The following is a 15,316-nucleotide window of genomic DNA, read 5'->3' as shown; positions in this document are numbered from 1 at the left end:
AAATGCAAGTCAAATTGGCAAGAATTACGAAACTTGAATTACCGCTTCATTCTAATAATATACTATTTTGTTGGGATTTTCATTGTGCTGAAAATTAGTGTTTTATCGTTTAATCTGAACCAGTCAATTTAAAAAAATTGTTTTCCCTACTGGCTCAGAGGAATGTTTCCTAACCAGTCAAACGCAAGAATTCAAGGATTCTATAATATCACATTGCTTCACTAACTTTTACCTTTACCGATGTTCCATGTGGGACACGACGTTGGAGATCATGGTTCGCCAGCTCTCTCTCTCTCATCTGCGAGTTTCGCACATTGATTTATGGGGCTTCCTACGTACGCTGCGACATTTCCAAGCCAGCTTGTCCTTCTTCGTCCTCGACCACGCTTGCCTTCTATCTTTCCCTCTGCAATGGTCTTCTGTAGTGAGTCGTGCCTTCTGATGTGGCCGAAATATCGGGTTATCCTCTTTCTAATAGTTGAAATGATCGTTGATGATGTTATTCCTAAAGTTTGGAGTACTTGATGATTTGTTTTCTTTTCCTTCCAGGATACCCTTGCAATTCTTCTATAGGTCCACATTTCAAATGCTTCACTAACTACCGTGGTATAATATAGCAACCCTCGACTTGGAAAAAATCAAACATCGGAGATGGCTAAGATGGCCATTGGCTAAAAACCTCATAACATTGTATTGTATCTTTGTGAAAATGTTATCATTTTCTATATTACTTTTCTGGAGGGGAATATGACCAGTGAATGTTACAGGCACTATTGAAGTTAACCTTTCATTTTCCTTAGTTTTGACATGACCTGTTTTCCCTACTGGCTCTGAGGAATGCTTCCTAACCAGTCAAACGCGAGAATTCAAGGATTCTATAATATCACATTGCTTCACTAACTACCGTGGTATAATATAGCAACCCTTGACTTGGAAAAAATCAAACATCGGAGATGACTAAGATGGCCATTGGCTAAAAACCTCATAACATTGCCATCCGGAAATATAAGGGACCAACACACACAACTATGTGTAACCTTGAACGTTTATAGTCTGGTTAACACTGGTTAGGGAGAATTACTCTTAAACGCGGATGGCAAAAAGCAATAACAAAGACCTGAGTGACGTCAACTTCATACTATCTATAGGTTCATCTGTGCACTTTTGTAAAATAGCATTTTTAAAATTACTTTGAGAATAGCTGATTAGCTAGTTCGTATTCTTAAACCTCTAATGCCTCGTTATCAAATTGTTCCCTGTGTAATTTATTGATTGATAGGCTCGTTCATTGCAATTATGCAGAATAAAAAACCATTTTATGCAGGACAAAGCCCATTTGATGCAGGATAAAACCCATTTTGATGATAAATAAAACTAATTAAACAACTATCTAAGCTTGGACACTAGACGGTCTAATTCATGCGTGTTTATAATCACCTTAATTACGCTGGATTGAATGCAATTTCACGCTCTTATTACATCACGATGTGAAGACATAAACAAATAATTAGATAATGTTGTCTATTTAGAAAAAGAAAAACGGCGCCCGTGTGTCGCTTAGACCTTTATTGTATACAATACAAATGATGTGATTTTACATTTATTGACACAACAATCACTGGCGGTCGGTCTATTGAGCGAAGTTGTTTTGTGCCGCCCTATATTTTTCAAATTTAGCAGATACTGCTTTTCGTCTCAGTTTTTGCATATGCTGCTTTTCGTTAACACTCGCGCATCTCTCCTCGAGCCCTGATAGATACATAATACATACTACTTAGACTGACTTAGACTAAACTTACTAAGACTCGAAAACTAAGACTAAGATGATCACGACTCGTGAAGCAGGTCATATCATATTAATATTCCCGTGTCAGATTCGACATCTCTGTCTTCTGTGATTTTTTGAGAATAACTCTTACAATTAGCCGTGGATGGTGGAACATAGTATAGGTATAGCATAGGGAAACGATTAAATAATACAGACACCGTGAAATGTGTAGACCGTGTAGAAACTTGTGGTCGTGGCGAGGTAGTTCGCTACATCAAACGAGGAGACTGGCGGTAGTTCCTACAGATTATGGCACCAGTCGTGTTCACAAATGGCATAGGGGTCTACATCAATAAGGGAATACATTTGTTATTTAATATTTATGTCTGGAACCAGAAAAATACGGAAGATTATCGACAGAAACTAATATTTTACTATTCTAAGACACTGTCTTCCATTGCTTTCTGCCATCCGGAAGTAAACTTCCGCTCCGATCAGCTGTTTAACCGCATACTATCTATACGAAGGTTGTGCATCATCACAGACGGCTCTCTTTTTCTTGTTGCCCCACGCGACGCAGAGGTCTATGTGTTGAGAGTTACTTTTATTACAATTAAAGACAAACATTTTATCGTCGGAAATAATTAAGTTGTTAATGACCAGTTTCACAACAACAGATTCATGTAGTGAAATTCGTTTGTCAAAAACATGAAAATTGACCATTCTGTGGAAACTGCTTGTTGTTTCATCCAGCTTTTAGTTGATTTAATTTCTGCAATTTCTTTAAAAAATCCATTTATTCATCCCATAGGGGAAATTTGTCTTGAGAGTCTATTCCAAGGGAAGATTGGAATAACCCAGACGTTAGCCGCAGTGCAGAGCGGCAAATGAGCTAGGGCGATGTGATTTGCTCAAGGCCACACAACGAGGCGGGTAGTCGAACTTGGTACCTTTTGGGTACGAAGTAAAGACCGTACCGCTGAGCAACTCCGCACCTTCTATATCATTGGGGGGGGGGGGGGGGGGGGTCAGCATTTACTAATGAGGGTCCGGTTAGCACTCACGTATATAAATACTGACCGGTTATAAACTGGAGTGAAGCCGTTTTTCCACCTACTACCTCTCTTTCATCGATTCGCTCACAATCACTGGGTCTACTAGATCTGTCGGAAAGTACTATCGTATAAACTTGCGTCCTTTCAAAGGATAGCGGGCTATCGTTTTCGAACCTTTTCAATGCAAAACAAACCGGTATATATCTCAGCTCCATGGGTGACACGGCACTTCAAAATTATTATCATTTAAAAACAAAACTAATCTGTTGAAACCTTTTCATCAATATAATAATATAATAATAATAAATAAATAATAATTAATAATAATAATAATAATAATAATAATAATAGATCTTTATTTTCCATAAATATGGCAATTTGTCATTTAGTTACACTTGTTATAACGTTAAATAATAACTGTAACATTGAACAGATATTTCACTCCTACTTATTTTCTCTCTCTCTCTCTCTCTCTCTCTCTCATTCTCTCTCTCTCTCTCTCTCTCTCTCTCTCTGACGGCTATAGGGGTCAGGTAGACTATCTTATAATTTTGCAAAACTTGTATTATGTTAATTTTCTGTCGCTTTTTAAATAGGAGCCTAAACCAAGTTCCATTAACCCACAATATGTTTCATTGAACGTGTTCGGCTATATGGTCGGTCTAGTGGTATGACACTCGCTTTCGGATCGGAAGGTCCTGCGTTCGAGCCTCGTTCGGCGCATAGTTGAGTCCTTCGAGAAGGCTCTTTACTCATATTCTCTCACCGTACTCAGGTTTAAAATGAGTACCTGTCCGTTAACAGCGTTGTCTCTGTCTCCCCCAAAAAATTTGTTATATCGCCTAACAGGTGTCATGTCCCATCCTAAATGTTAAATGTAGCTGTTGGCCAGGGACCCCTTGTAAAACGCTTTGAGCACGTTTAGTAGATATTGCCAAAATCCATATATAAAATCTCAATTTATAAATTCTTAAAAAAAAAACGATCTTTAAATAAAAGGGTCTAATATTTCCATATCTAAAAAAATAACAGCGTCGAATTAACGTTAGTAATTATAATGCAAAACACTCCGCTTATTCTTAAAACCGACCTAAGCGAAATTCGCATCTTATGGCATTCTTACTAATAAATAATAATAATAATAATAATACTAATAATAATAATAATAATAATAATAATAATAATAATAATAATAATAATAATAATAATAATAATAATAATAATAATAATAGATCTTTATTGTCCATAAATATGGCAATTTGTCATTTAGTTACACTTGTTATAACGTTAAATGATAACTATAACATTGAACAGATATTTCACTCCTACTTATTTTCTCTCTCTCTCTCTCTCTTTCTCTCTCTCTCTCTCTCTCTCTCTCTCTCTCTCTCCCCCCCCCCTCTCTCTCTCTCTCTCTCTCTCTCTTCCTCTCTTTCTTTCACACGTGCGATATACACAACATAGATATATTTATAGAGGAAGAATCAACTCTAAATGGACAGAACTATGTCAACCCTTCTCTGCCACCGACGTATATATATTATTTTATATAATATACTGCACAACGTCAGAGCTAAATCCTTTCGACCCGGTCAACGCAGTATCCTACATTTTTCTATCAACTCTAATAATCCATCCAGCACTCAACATCACGTGGCAGATTAAGCCCAACAAGTCGGAGATTCCCCTGAAGGTTATTCATCACAGCCTGCCTGCACACGAGTTTGTAAAAATGGCAGATATTTTGGATAGGTGTACTCAGAGGCGTGGCTATAGATAGTATGCGCTTGGCTAAGAAGCTCATAACATTGCCATCCGGAAGTACAACGGACCAACACACACAACTATGCGTATGATATCCATGAAAGTTTATAGTCAGGTTAATACAGTTCAGTGAGCATTGCTCATAAACCCGGATGGCAAAAAACAATAACAAAGACCTGAGTGACGTCATCTTCGAAGTATCTATATTGGTTGATTTGGTGCCTGGCACCGCATCCATCTTTTAAAAATGGATTACAGCATCTAAAAAATAATAAAACTGAGAAATGATATATACCGTCTCTTACTTCTTTCAGTAAGTCTGTTCTTTATTTTTGTTGTTTCTTTTGTATTTATCTCTCTCTCTCTCTCTCTCTCTCATTCTCTCTCTCTCTCTCTCTCTCTCTCTCTCTCTCTCTCTATTATAGTTATAGCTTTTGTATTTACACATATTATAGTTATAGCTTTTGTATTTACACATATTATAGTTATAGCTTTTGTATTTACACATATTATAGTTAGAGCTTTTGTATTTATACAAATTATAGTTATAGCTTTTGTATTTACACATATTATAGTTATAGCTTTTGTATTTACACATATTATAGTTATAGCTTTTGTATTTACACATATTATAGTTATAGCTTTTGTATTTACACATATTATAGTTATAGCTTTTGTATTTACACATATTATAGTTATAGCTTTTGGATTTACACATATTATAGTTAGAGCTTTTGTATTTACACATATGATAGTTATAGCTTTTGTATTTACACATATTATAGTTATAAGTTATAGCTTTTGTATTTACACATATTATAGTTATAGCTTTTATATTTACACATATTATAGTTAGAGCTTTTGTATTTACACATATTATAGTTATAGCTTTTGTATTTACACATATTATAGTTATAAGTTATAGCTTTTGTATTTACACATATTATAGTTATAGCTTTTGTATTTACACATATTATAGTTAGAGCTTTTGTATTTACACATATTATAGTTATAGCATGTGTAAGTCATTTTCTGTTTCTGATTCTGGCACCACCCTACACTGTAAGCATGCCACGCCACTGGGTGTACTATTTATGGATTGAGCTTTTTTGAGCTTTTATATAGCGCAATATCCACTAAATGTGCTTTACAAAGCGCTTTACAAGGGGTCCCTGGTCAACAGCAACATTTAACAAGTAGGACGGGACATGACGCCTGTCAGGCGATATTACAATTTTTTTCCGGACAGAGACAACGCTGTTAACGGCCAGGTACTCATTTTACACCTGAGAACGGTGAGAGAATGTAAGTAAAGAGCCTTTTCCAATGACTCAACTATGCGCCGAGCGAGGCTCGAACTCAGGACCTTCCGATCCGAAAGCGAGTGTCACACCACAAGACCACATAGCCGCACATGGATGTCGGGATTTATCATCCATTCACCGGTTAACTGCCATACTCTGGAAAAACAAAAAAACCAAATCTGTAATTAAAAATTTGGCCAGAAAACTCGTCCTTCAAATATCGATGGAGAAATCCCAGGTTTAAGAGTTTTTTTTTTGCTAAGGTGAGGGTCATTTAAATCGATCGATTTTGATATTCTATAGTAATAATAATAATAATAATAATAATAATAATAATAATAATAATAATAATAATAATAATAATAATAATAATAATAATAATAATAATAATAATAATAATAATAATCTATCTAGCCTTTAAAACGAAATAGACTCTAGAGTTGACTCAACATTGTTCTGTCGAGCATCGAATTGCCGGCAAATCTAAAAATGATATAACTATTTTTTACATATGGATATACACGTATACGTCGCCTAGCAACGGCGGCTATCTTGGTTCTAAACAAAGAAAATCGGTACTTTTAATTCTTCATGCTGACTAGAACTTTTCATATGTAATGTGATCAGAATGTGTAAAAGTCAAAACATGATCATATTTATAATGTTTTTCTCCTCTGGATACACTTTTATGCTCGTCGGAGAAATATTTCATAAGGGCGTCCGCCATTGTTCCGATAGTTTAGAGCCAGTTGCTAGGTTACTATGCGTCATTACGAGGAATGTGACGTCAAGACTGTTGAAACCTATTAAGGGTAATTCTATTTCCCGTCGACTCAAAAAGATTCGTCTCGATCTATGTTTATTTCCACAGCACTGTAGTATAATAATAGATGTCCTTGTTTGTTATAATCTTTATTTCTATGCAAAAAATGGGATAGCGTGGCTCAGCAGTACAGTCTCTGCTTTGTACGCAAAAGGTAATGAGTTCGATCACCCGCCGCGCTGTGTGGCCTTGAGCAAGTCACCTCGCCCTAGCTCACTTTGGTTCTCTGCGGCTGACGCCTGGGTTATACCAGTCTTCCCTTGGAATAGACCCTAAAGACAAATTTCCCCATGGGGATGAATAAAGGGAATTTTATTTAATTTAATTTATATTGCAGATGTCCACTAGTTAAAAAAAAAAGAATAGATAGATTATTATTACTTGATAGTATCAAGAGAGGTTTAAAAATACTTCATCCTTTCTTTGTTGCGGATATGCTAGAATTTTGAAGAATCAATTATACTCCTAATGACAGCCAAAGTTCTAATTAAGGACTGAGTATTACAACCTAAATTTTTAAGAAATTGAGCTTTATATAGCGCAATATCCACTAAAGCGCTTTACAATTGTCCCTGGTCAACAGCAAAATGACGCCTGTAAGGCGATACTACAATTTTTCTGACACAGACAACGCTGTTAACGGCCAGGTACTCATTTTACACCTAAGTACGGTGAGAGACTGTGAGTAAAGAGCCTTCCCCAAGGACTCAACTATACGCCGAGCGAGGCTCGAACCCAGGACCTTCCGATCCGAAAGCGAGTGTCATACCATTAGACCACATAGCCGCACAACCTAGCAGATTTTCTTAGTGTTAAATTGAGTCAACGGGTGATAGAATTAGGCTGAAATTTATTTAAAAAAAGGTTTGCATGCTATTCGTTTATCAGACTGTAAAAATAGTTTTATATTTTTAGATTTGACAAAAATTCTGTGCTTGATGATGAAAAATTAACATTGACAGTATGGAGCAGCGTTGATCCCCAACCCTATTTTCTTTTCAAAAGAACAGATAAACAGTGCAGCGTTCCCATGGGAGATGCTAGATTATTGATGGAGCCCATCGCAAACACATGCAATAAGGGTAAGAATGCCATTGTACAAGTTATATTCTTTGAGATTCTTTGTGCGGCTATGTGGTCTAGTGGTATGACACTCGCTTTCGGATCGGAAGGTCCTGGGTTCGAGCCCTGCTCGGCGCATAGTTGAGTCCTTGGAGAAGGCTCTTTACTCACATTCTCTCACCGTACTCAGGTGTAAAATGAGTACCTGGCCGTTAACAGCGTTGTCTCTGTCCCAAAAATTTGTAATATCGCCTGACAGGCGTCATGCCTCGTCCTAGATGTTATGTGTTGCTATTTGCCAGGGACCCCTTGTAAAGCGCTTTGAGCACGTTTAGTGGATATTGCTCTATATAAAAGCTCAAGTTTTTTTTTTTTTTTTTTTTTTTGAGATTAATAACAATTCAAGAATTGGCGAACAAAGCTAGAACCACTGTTTTAAATGTTTATTTATTTATTCTGATCAAAATAAAGATTTTTTTAACACAGAAAAGCGACAACGGTTGGATAGAATCGCCATAAAATATCTTTATATTGTGATTGTAATAGAAACGATACATTGGGGGAAAATATACAAAAGCGTTCCAATTAATTAGCACAATATCGCCTGCAGGTCCATTCTTGGCAATCATTTGTTCCATGCTTTTCTATCCGTATTGATACGATTCCAGTCTAATTCCCTGATCTAATACCATTGTGTAATGTAATTGGATTCATTAGTCTGATGTCACGTCGCCCAGCAACGGCGAGCAGTCTGGTTCTAAACAAGGAAAATGGGTACATTTTATTCTTCATGCTGGCAAGAACTTTTCATATGTCTTGTGATCAGAATGTATAAAAGGCAAAACATGATCAGATTTATAATGTTTTTCTCCTCTGGATACACTTTTATGCTCGTCGGAGTAATATTTCATAAGGGCGTCCGCCATTGTTCCGATAGTTTAGAGCCAGTTACTAAGTTACCATGCGTCATTACGAGGGAAGTGACGTCATGACTGTTGACGTGTATTAGCAGGGTAATTTTGAAAGCTGGGTGCGGCCTGGTGACGTATCCTTTTGTGTGAGAGATGAGTTGAGTTATAGATGGAACGAAATTGACGTCACTCAGCTCTCTGTTTTTGTTTTTGGACAGTTGTTTTAATGATTTGTTTTTTATTCTCACTAAATTATATAAATCGGACTATGAACGTTAAAGGTTACACAGTTTTGTGCGTTGGTATGTCTGATTTGACTGGAGGATGTTGTGACTAATTTAGGTAAAACATAGCATCGATAGCGGGGGTTGTTGTTTTTGTTTTTGTTGTTGTTGTTGTTGTATGCAGATGTGTGTGTGTGTGTGTGTGTGTGTGTGTGTGTGTGTGTGGTCATTTGCGTAATATAAGGATTACCACCTCTCTACCAAGGAAAGTATTAGCCGTTTTTATCAGTATTCAATGACAAATTATATAACTATAACTAAACAATCAATTTTCAAAATCATATTCATGTACGAGATAATCCATACCCAGACATTTGTGGCCCATCGTCTCAAAACGGTATTATGTCGAAGGAACCACATGCTTAAAAGCCGAATTAAATGTTAAACTTGTCACAAATTAAGTTGTTGGCATTAGCACCCTAAAATATGGTATCCATTCTCCTCAATAAAACACACAAACTCAACACAAGTCTGATATTTACGGCTATAAATTAAATTTTCAACATTTTAACCAACCCGACTTAATACCGTTTTGAAGCGACGGGTCACATTTGTCCGAACAATCACGATTCCGTATGTATCATCGAATCTTTCATTAACTCACTCAATCCGAGAGATTTTATATACTTTTTTCAAAATTGGAAAAAAATGTATTAAAAATAAGCTGTGCAAAAAGAGTTTTATTCAACTACCATAAACATGTAAAATTTAAGAACATTAGGCTTTGATACAACGCCTATAATTTGTCTCAGAAAAATGTAATAAATAGCATGGGGTAAAAGTAACCCCGGGTATACTACGGATATAGTCGTTGTTAGGGTTGAGTGAGTTAATGCTTGTGGCTCAGCGGCTTGCTGTCTTGTTTATCAACGAGGTGGATGGAGAGTTGTCACAGACGGAACGTAACGTTCTGGCACCGGCATTGTGTCCTTGGAGAAGACAATTCACAAATTCTACTCCACTCAATTTACACGTGAATTACCACATGGCACGTGCGGGTTTGTGGTATAGAGTCTAGAGGTATGGCCCTTGCCATAGGATCGGAAGGTCCAGGGTTCGAGTTCCGCTTTGGGCGGCGCACAGTTGAGTCCTTGGAAAAGACTCTTTACTCCATTCATTCAAAGTACTCAGGTATATAATGAGTACATGTCTGTTTTCAGCTTTGTCTCTACCAGAAAAATTGTAATATCGTTTACAAGGCGTCTAGTCTGGTCCTACATGATAAGTGTTGCTTTCTGCTTTGGGCCTCATGTAAAGCGCTTTGAGCACATGTAGTGGATATTTCTCTATATAAAAGTTCAAGGTTTTAAAGAGGGATTGGCCCATTTTGTAAGAGTTCCATTACTGAAATGTCATCTAACAGGCGACTTGAACTGTATAAAAGGGACATTTGAGTTCATACAGTCTGCTGGGAGAAACCTTAGGCGCACTGAATCCGTGGAATTGAGCTATGTATATAAATGCAGATATCCATCTATTTTTCTTGATATGGTTGTAACTTTATAAATATCCCCAATTCACCAAATAAAAATAAATGGAATTAACAGCTATATGAGTCGCGTTGTATTTATTGCTCACTCAGTGTAAACGTAAATAAATATTATGACATCAAGTTAGATTGGAATCGAACACAATAAATAAGCGATTAAACATAATAATTTCAAAGAACCATCGCTGCAATTTATTGATATAAATATCATTCTTTATTGGTTCATCAATTTGCAAAAGTAACCATAACAAGCATGACCACTCATCCATTTTTTTCGTGCACTGATTGACGTCATTTGTTTTCAATTTGGCTAGGAAAACTTTTCTTCAAATTATATCAAGTGATTTGATTTTTAAGACAAACCTCAACTTGTCAAAATGGCTCAATTCGGAGACTTCCTAAGAGGCCAATGTCCTTTTCTAAAGAAGTCTGAGGTTTAACACTTTTAACACGGAGATAATCTTATCTTAATTGATCTAGATTTGAACTAAACGTTTTTCTATCCAAAATGAAAGAAAAATATCTTTCGTCAGTATACGACAGTAGATATTGCTTACATAACTCTAGCTGAACATATGCTTTGGAAAACAAGTATGAAAGCCAAATATTTCAGTGAGAGAAATCAAGTTTGTAGGAGATGGAGTTGGAGTAATGATATTCTCAAAAAAGATTCTTATTGTTTAGATGACATCTTAATGAAATTTTATATCCTTTATCAAATTATTATTACCATAATTTGTAATTTGAACAAATACTGCAATACAACAACAACAACAACAAAAATAACAACAATAACAAGAACAACAACAACAACAACAACAACAACAACAACAACAACGACAACAACACGGGAACAACAACAGCAACTACAACAGCAAGTGCAACAACAATAACATTACCAAGAGCCAAAATAAAATTAATGAATGACATGCATTAAACCATCATCTGAATTTAATCCAGGTTTGTTAATAGAAGTCTAGGATTAGAGCGGAAAACTTAATCCTATTTATTGCTTCGGAGCTTATCTAAGCGCCAACAATGTGTTATGTAATGGGGAGGAATCTACATTTAACACAATATTCGAGGGCAAAAATGTGTCTCTAGATATGTCAGTTGAATGATAATAATAATGATAATAATAATAATAATAATAATAATAATAATAATAACAATAATAATAATAATAACTAACTACTACTACTACTAATAATAATAATAATGATAATAATAATAATAATAATAATAATAATAATAATAATAATAATAATAATAATGATAATAATAATAATAAAATAATAATGAATGATAATAATAATAATGATAAAAAATAATGATGATGATAATAATAATAATAATAATAATAATAATAATAATAATAATAATAATAATAATAATAATAATGAAAAATTTCGATAGCGCCTGAACATCACGCTGAACAACAAACTCAAACACATACACACGAACATACACACGTGCACACACGCACACACATTAACACATACAAATACGAAAAGTTTTGTTAAAATTATACGATTCATAAAGTGCTTATAAAGAGTTGGCCAGGGGTCCGTAGTAAAGCTCTTTGAGCATGGTTAGTGAACATTGCACTTAAAAAAAATATTGAGCTTTATATAGCGCAATATCCACTAAATGTGCTCAAAGCGCTTTACAAGGGGTCCCTGGCCAACAGCAACATTTAACATGAAGGACGGGACATGACGCATGTTAGGCGATATTACAATATTTCGGACAAAGACAACGCTGTTAACGGCCAGGTACTCATTTTACACCTGAGTACGGTGAGAGAATGTGAGTAAAGAGCCTTTTCCAAGGACTCAACTATGCGCCGAGCGCGAGGCTCGAACCCAGGACCTTCCGATCCGAACGCGAGTGTCATACCACTAGACCACATAGCCGCACATCAAAGCTCAAGTTTAACATCCGCCTCCAGTAAGTCGGGAATATAGTATTATGGCACCCGTGGACGAGCGGTAAGTCCTGTGACTCATTTTAGCGTGGCCAATGACTGGTTGGGTGACAATGATTGTAAAACTCTAACCCTGACGTTGTGTCCTTGGTTAAGGCACTTTACAGACTTTACGCCACTCGACTTGGTAGTGAATGAGTTCTGGCTATTATCAGAGATGGATGTGGTCAGAGTGTTACTACAAAAAGGCTATTGAATGAAATGGAAAATGAAACGAAAGACTGACAAGCACTTGTAGCAAGTGGGTCCCTGGATATTAAAACTAAAACTAAACTTGAGCTTTTATATAGCGCAATAACCACTAAACGTGCTCAAAGCGCTTTACAAGGGGTCCCTGGCCAACAGCAACACATAATATGTAGGACGAGACATGACGCCTGTCAGGCGATATTACAAATTTTTGGGACAAAGACAACGCTGTTAACGGCCAGGTACTCATTTTACACCCGAGTGTGGTGAGAGAATGTGAGTAAAGAGCCTTTTCCAAGGACTCAACTATGCGCCGAGCGCGAGGCTCGAACCCAGGACCTTCTGATCCGAAAGCGAGTGTCATACCACTAGATCACATAGCCGCACGTAAGTGTGTATTCTCTATATGATTGTCCATTTTTATTTATAAATCTTTATTGTCCTCAAAAAAGTGGCAATTTGTCATTTGGTTACACATTTATAACAATACAATATTGGCATAGACACACTCACACAAATGCACACTAGTAACATCGTAGTCATCGAAAAAACGGCATCAACAACAACAACAACATCATCGTCGTCATCATCATCATCATCATCATCATCATCATCATCATCATCATCATCATCACAACAACCTTCCTAATATTTCCGTTACAATCCTTCATTTTTCAGCATTCCCCTATAACACCATCACCATCTTCATCATACTCCATATTATATTATTTCCTGTAACAATCTATGAGAGGGAAAGCCTGTGGTCCTCCTCTCTCTCTCTCTCTCTCTCTCTCTCTCTCTCTCTCTCTCTCTCTCTCTATCTCTCTCTCTCTCCTTTCTCTCTCTCTCTCTATCTATCTATCTATCTATCTATCTATCTATCTATCTATCTATCTATCTATCTCTCTCTATCTCTCTCTTTCTCTCTCTGTTCTTTCACGCTTATATCAGAAATAGTAATATCTTCATATTATATACATAACATGCAATTTTGTTATATAAAATGAGATAATGAAATTTGCACATCAAATTTCCCCCCTCTTTCCTTTCTAAGGGTAAGAATCTTGTCCTATTAATTTTAACAAAGCCTCTTCCAAGATTTACCGCCAAACACGGATACAAAAGTTCAAACTGGACTAGTTTATCTCAAGGGCAAAGTGAGCTGGGCACAAAGGCACAATACCGCCACTCACAATGATACAACACCTTCCCTATGAACTTGAAAAATATAATGATTTCATACTCTAATTAATTTCGATATTCTTTATTTCCCAAACTCTGTCCAGCATTTATCATTTCCCTTACAAATCTCGACCTTTCTTTCACACTTCTCTCTTCCGTTTTGTAAACTCTCTCTCTCTCTCTCTCTCTCTCTCTCTCTCTCTCTCTCTCTCTCTCTCTCTCTCTCTTCATTCTTTTCCCTCTCCTTTAATTTTAACTCTCTACGTCGACACTGGTCTAATTTGCCATTCTCATGTAAGTCACACATAAAAAATGATGATAATGATTAAGGTCTATTAACTTTGAAGTCCCATGAATTCGGTAGAACACTCGCCTCACAAGTAACGGAAACAATATCGATCTTGGGTGCAGACGAGAGTTCATTCTGAGAAATCTATTTACAGTACGGGGGTTCCGATACCTCAGTCGGTAGAGCACTCACTTCACACGCAAAGAGATCGATGTCGGTTGCAGTCAAGCTTTTTTTTCTGACTCTTCTGTCCTCCCAGCTGTGATTGGGTACCTAGGGTTGTTAGAGCTGGTGGAAAGTACTTTTCGAGAGACTAACGCCCTATCCAAAAAGTAGGAAGCAATTAATTGCTATCGTCCGTTTCACGTTACAGAAACCAGGATAAACTCGGGATCCATGGACCCAATGGCTCTGAAAGACTGTTTACCAAATAGTGATTGGGTGCTGAGTCTGTCAAATATGGCGAGAAGAACTTTGCAATAGACTAGCCTGGTATAGAACATGGTGGCAAATAATTGCTACTGGAAGTTTATCCCTACAGACACCGGGATAAATAAATTTCGGTTCGTGGACCTTTTAGCTCTAAAGACTTCAAATAAAGATTGAAATATACTGGCACCTTTATCATTCGTCTAGATTTATGTATTCAAACAGGCGTTGTTAGAAATAATGTATTTCTGTGCTTAACAATGATTGATGTGTTCGATTTTCTCCCTTTGTATGTTTGACCTCACACAATGACAAACTTAACTCCAAATTGACAAGTGGGACATTCTCCCAGGATATTTGAAATGATTTATCAACATCTATGGTATAAATAATTCTACATGAACTTGGTCCTCCCTGAAACTGATAATTCATATGTTCTCACTTTTGATCAGAAAACACCAACCTGTACAGCCATTTATTATTAGGTGACCCTAATATGTCAAAACGTTTTTATCCTGAGACGCCTTTGAAGGGGTCAGGTTTCCAGTTTCCAGACTTTAGATAAGTTGGAAGTCTTAACCTATCGGTATATAAAGTAAAAGTTTTCAGCCAAAACGGATATGAGAAAAAATGGCGTTTTATCTGTGCAGGCAAAGCATTTAAATGTTCCAATGATAGAAGTGTTGAAGGTTATGTAGAAATCATTTCATTGATTGGTGTTCAATTAAAAAGGGAATTACTAAGTTGTATTAAGTGTGTCGGCCAATAAAATGGTTATGA

This window comes from Berghia stephanieae, chromosome 2 (genome assembly GCF_034508935.2).
Source record: "Berghia stephanieae isolate SIO BIC M18660-M18661 chromosome 2, UCSD_Bste_1.3, whole genome shotgun sequence".
NCBI lineage: Eukaryota > Metazoa > Mollusca > Gastropoda > Nudibranchia > Aeolidiidae > Berghia > Berghia stephanieae.
This window is presented reverse-complemented; position numbering follows the sequence as displayed.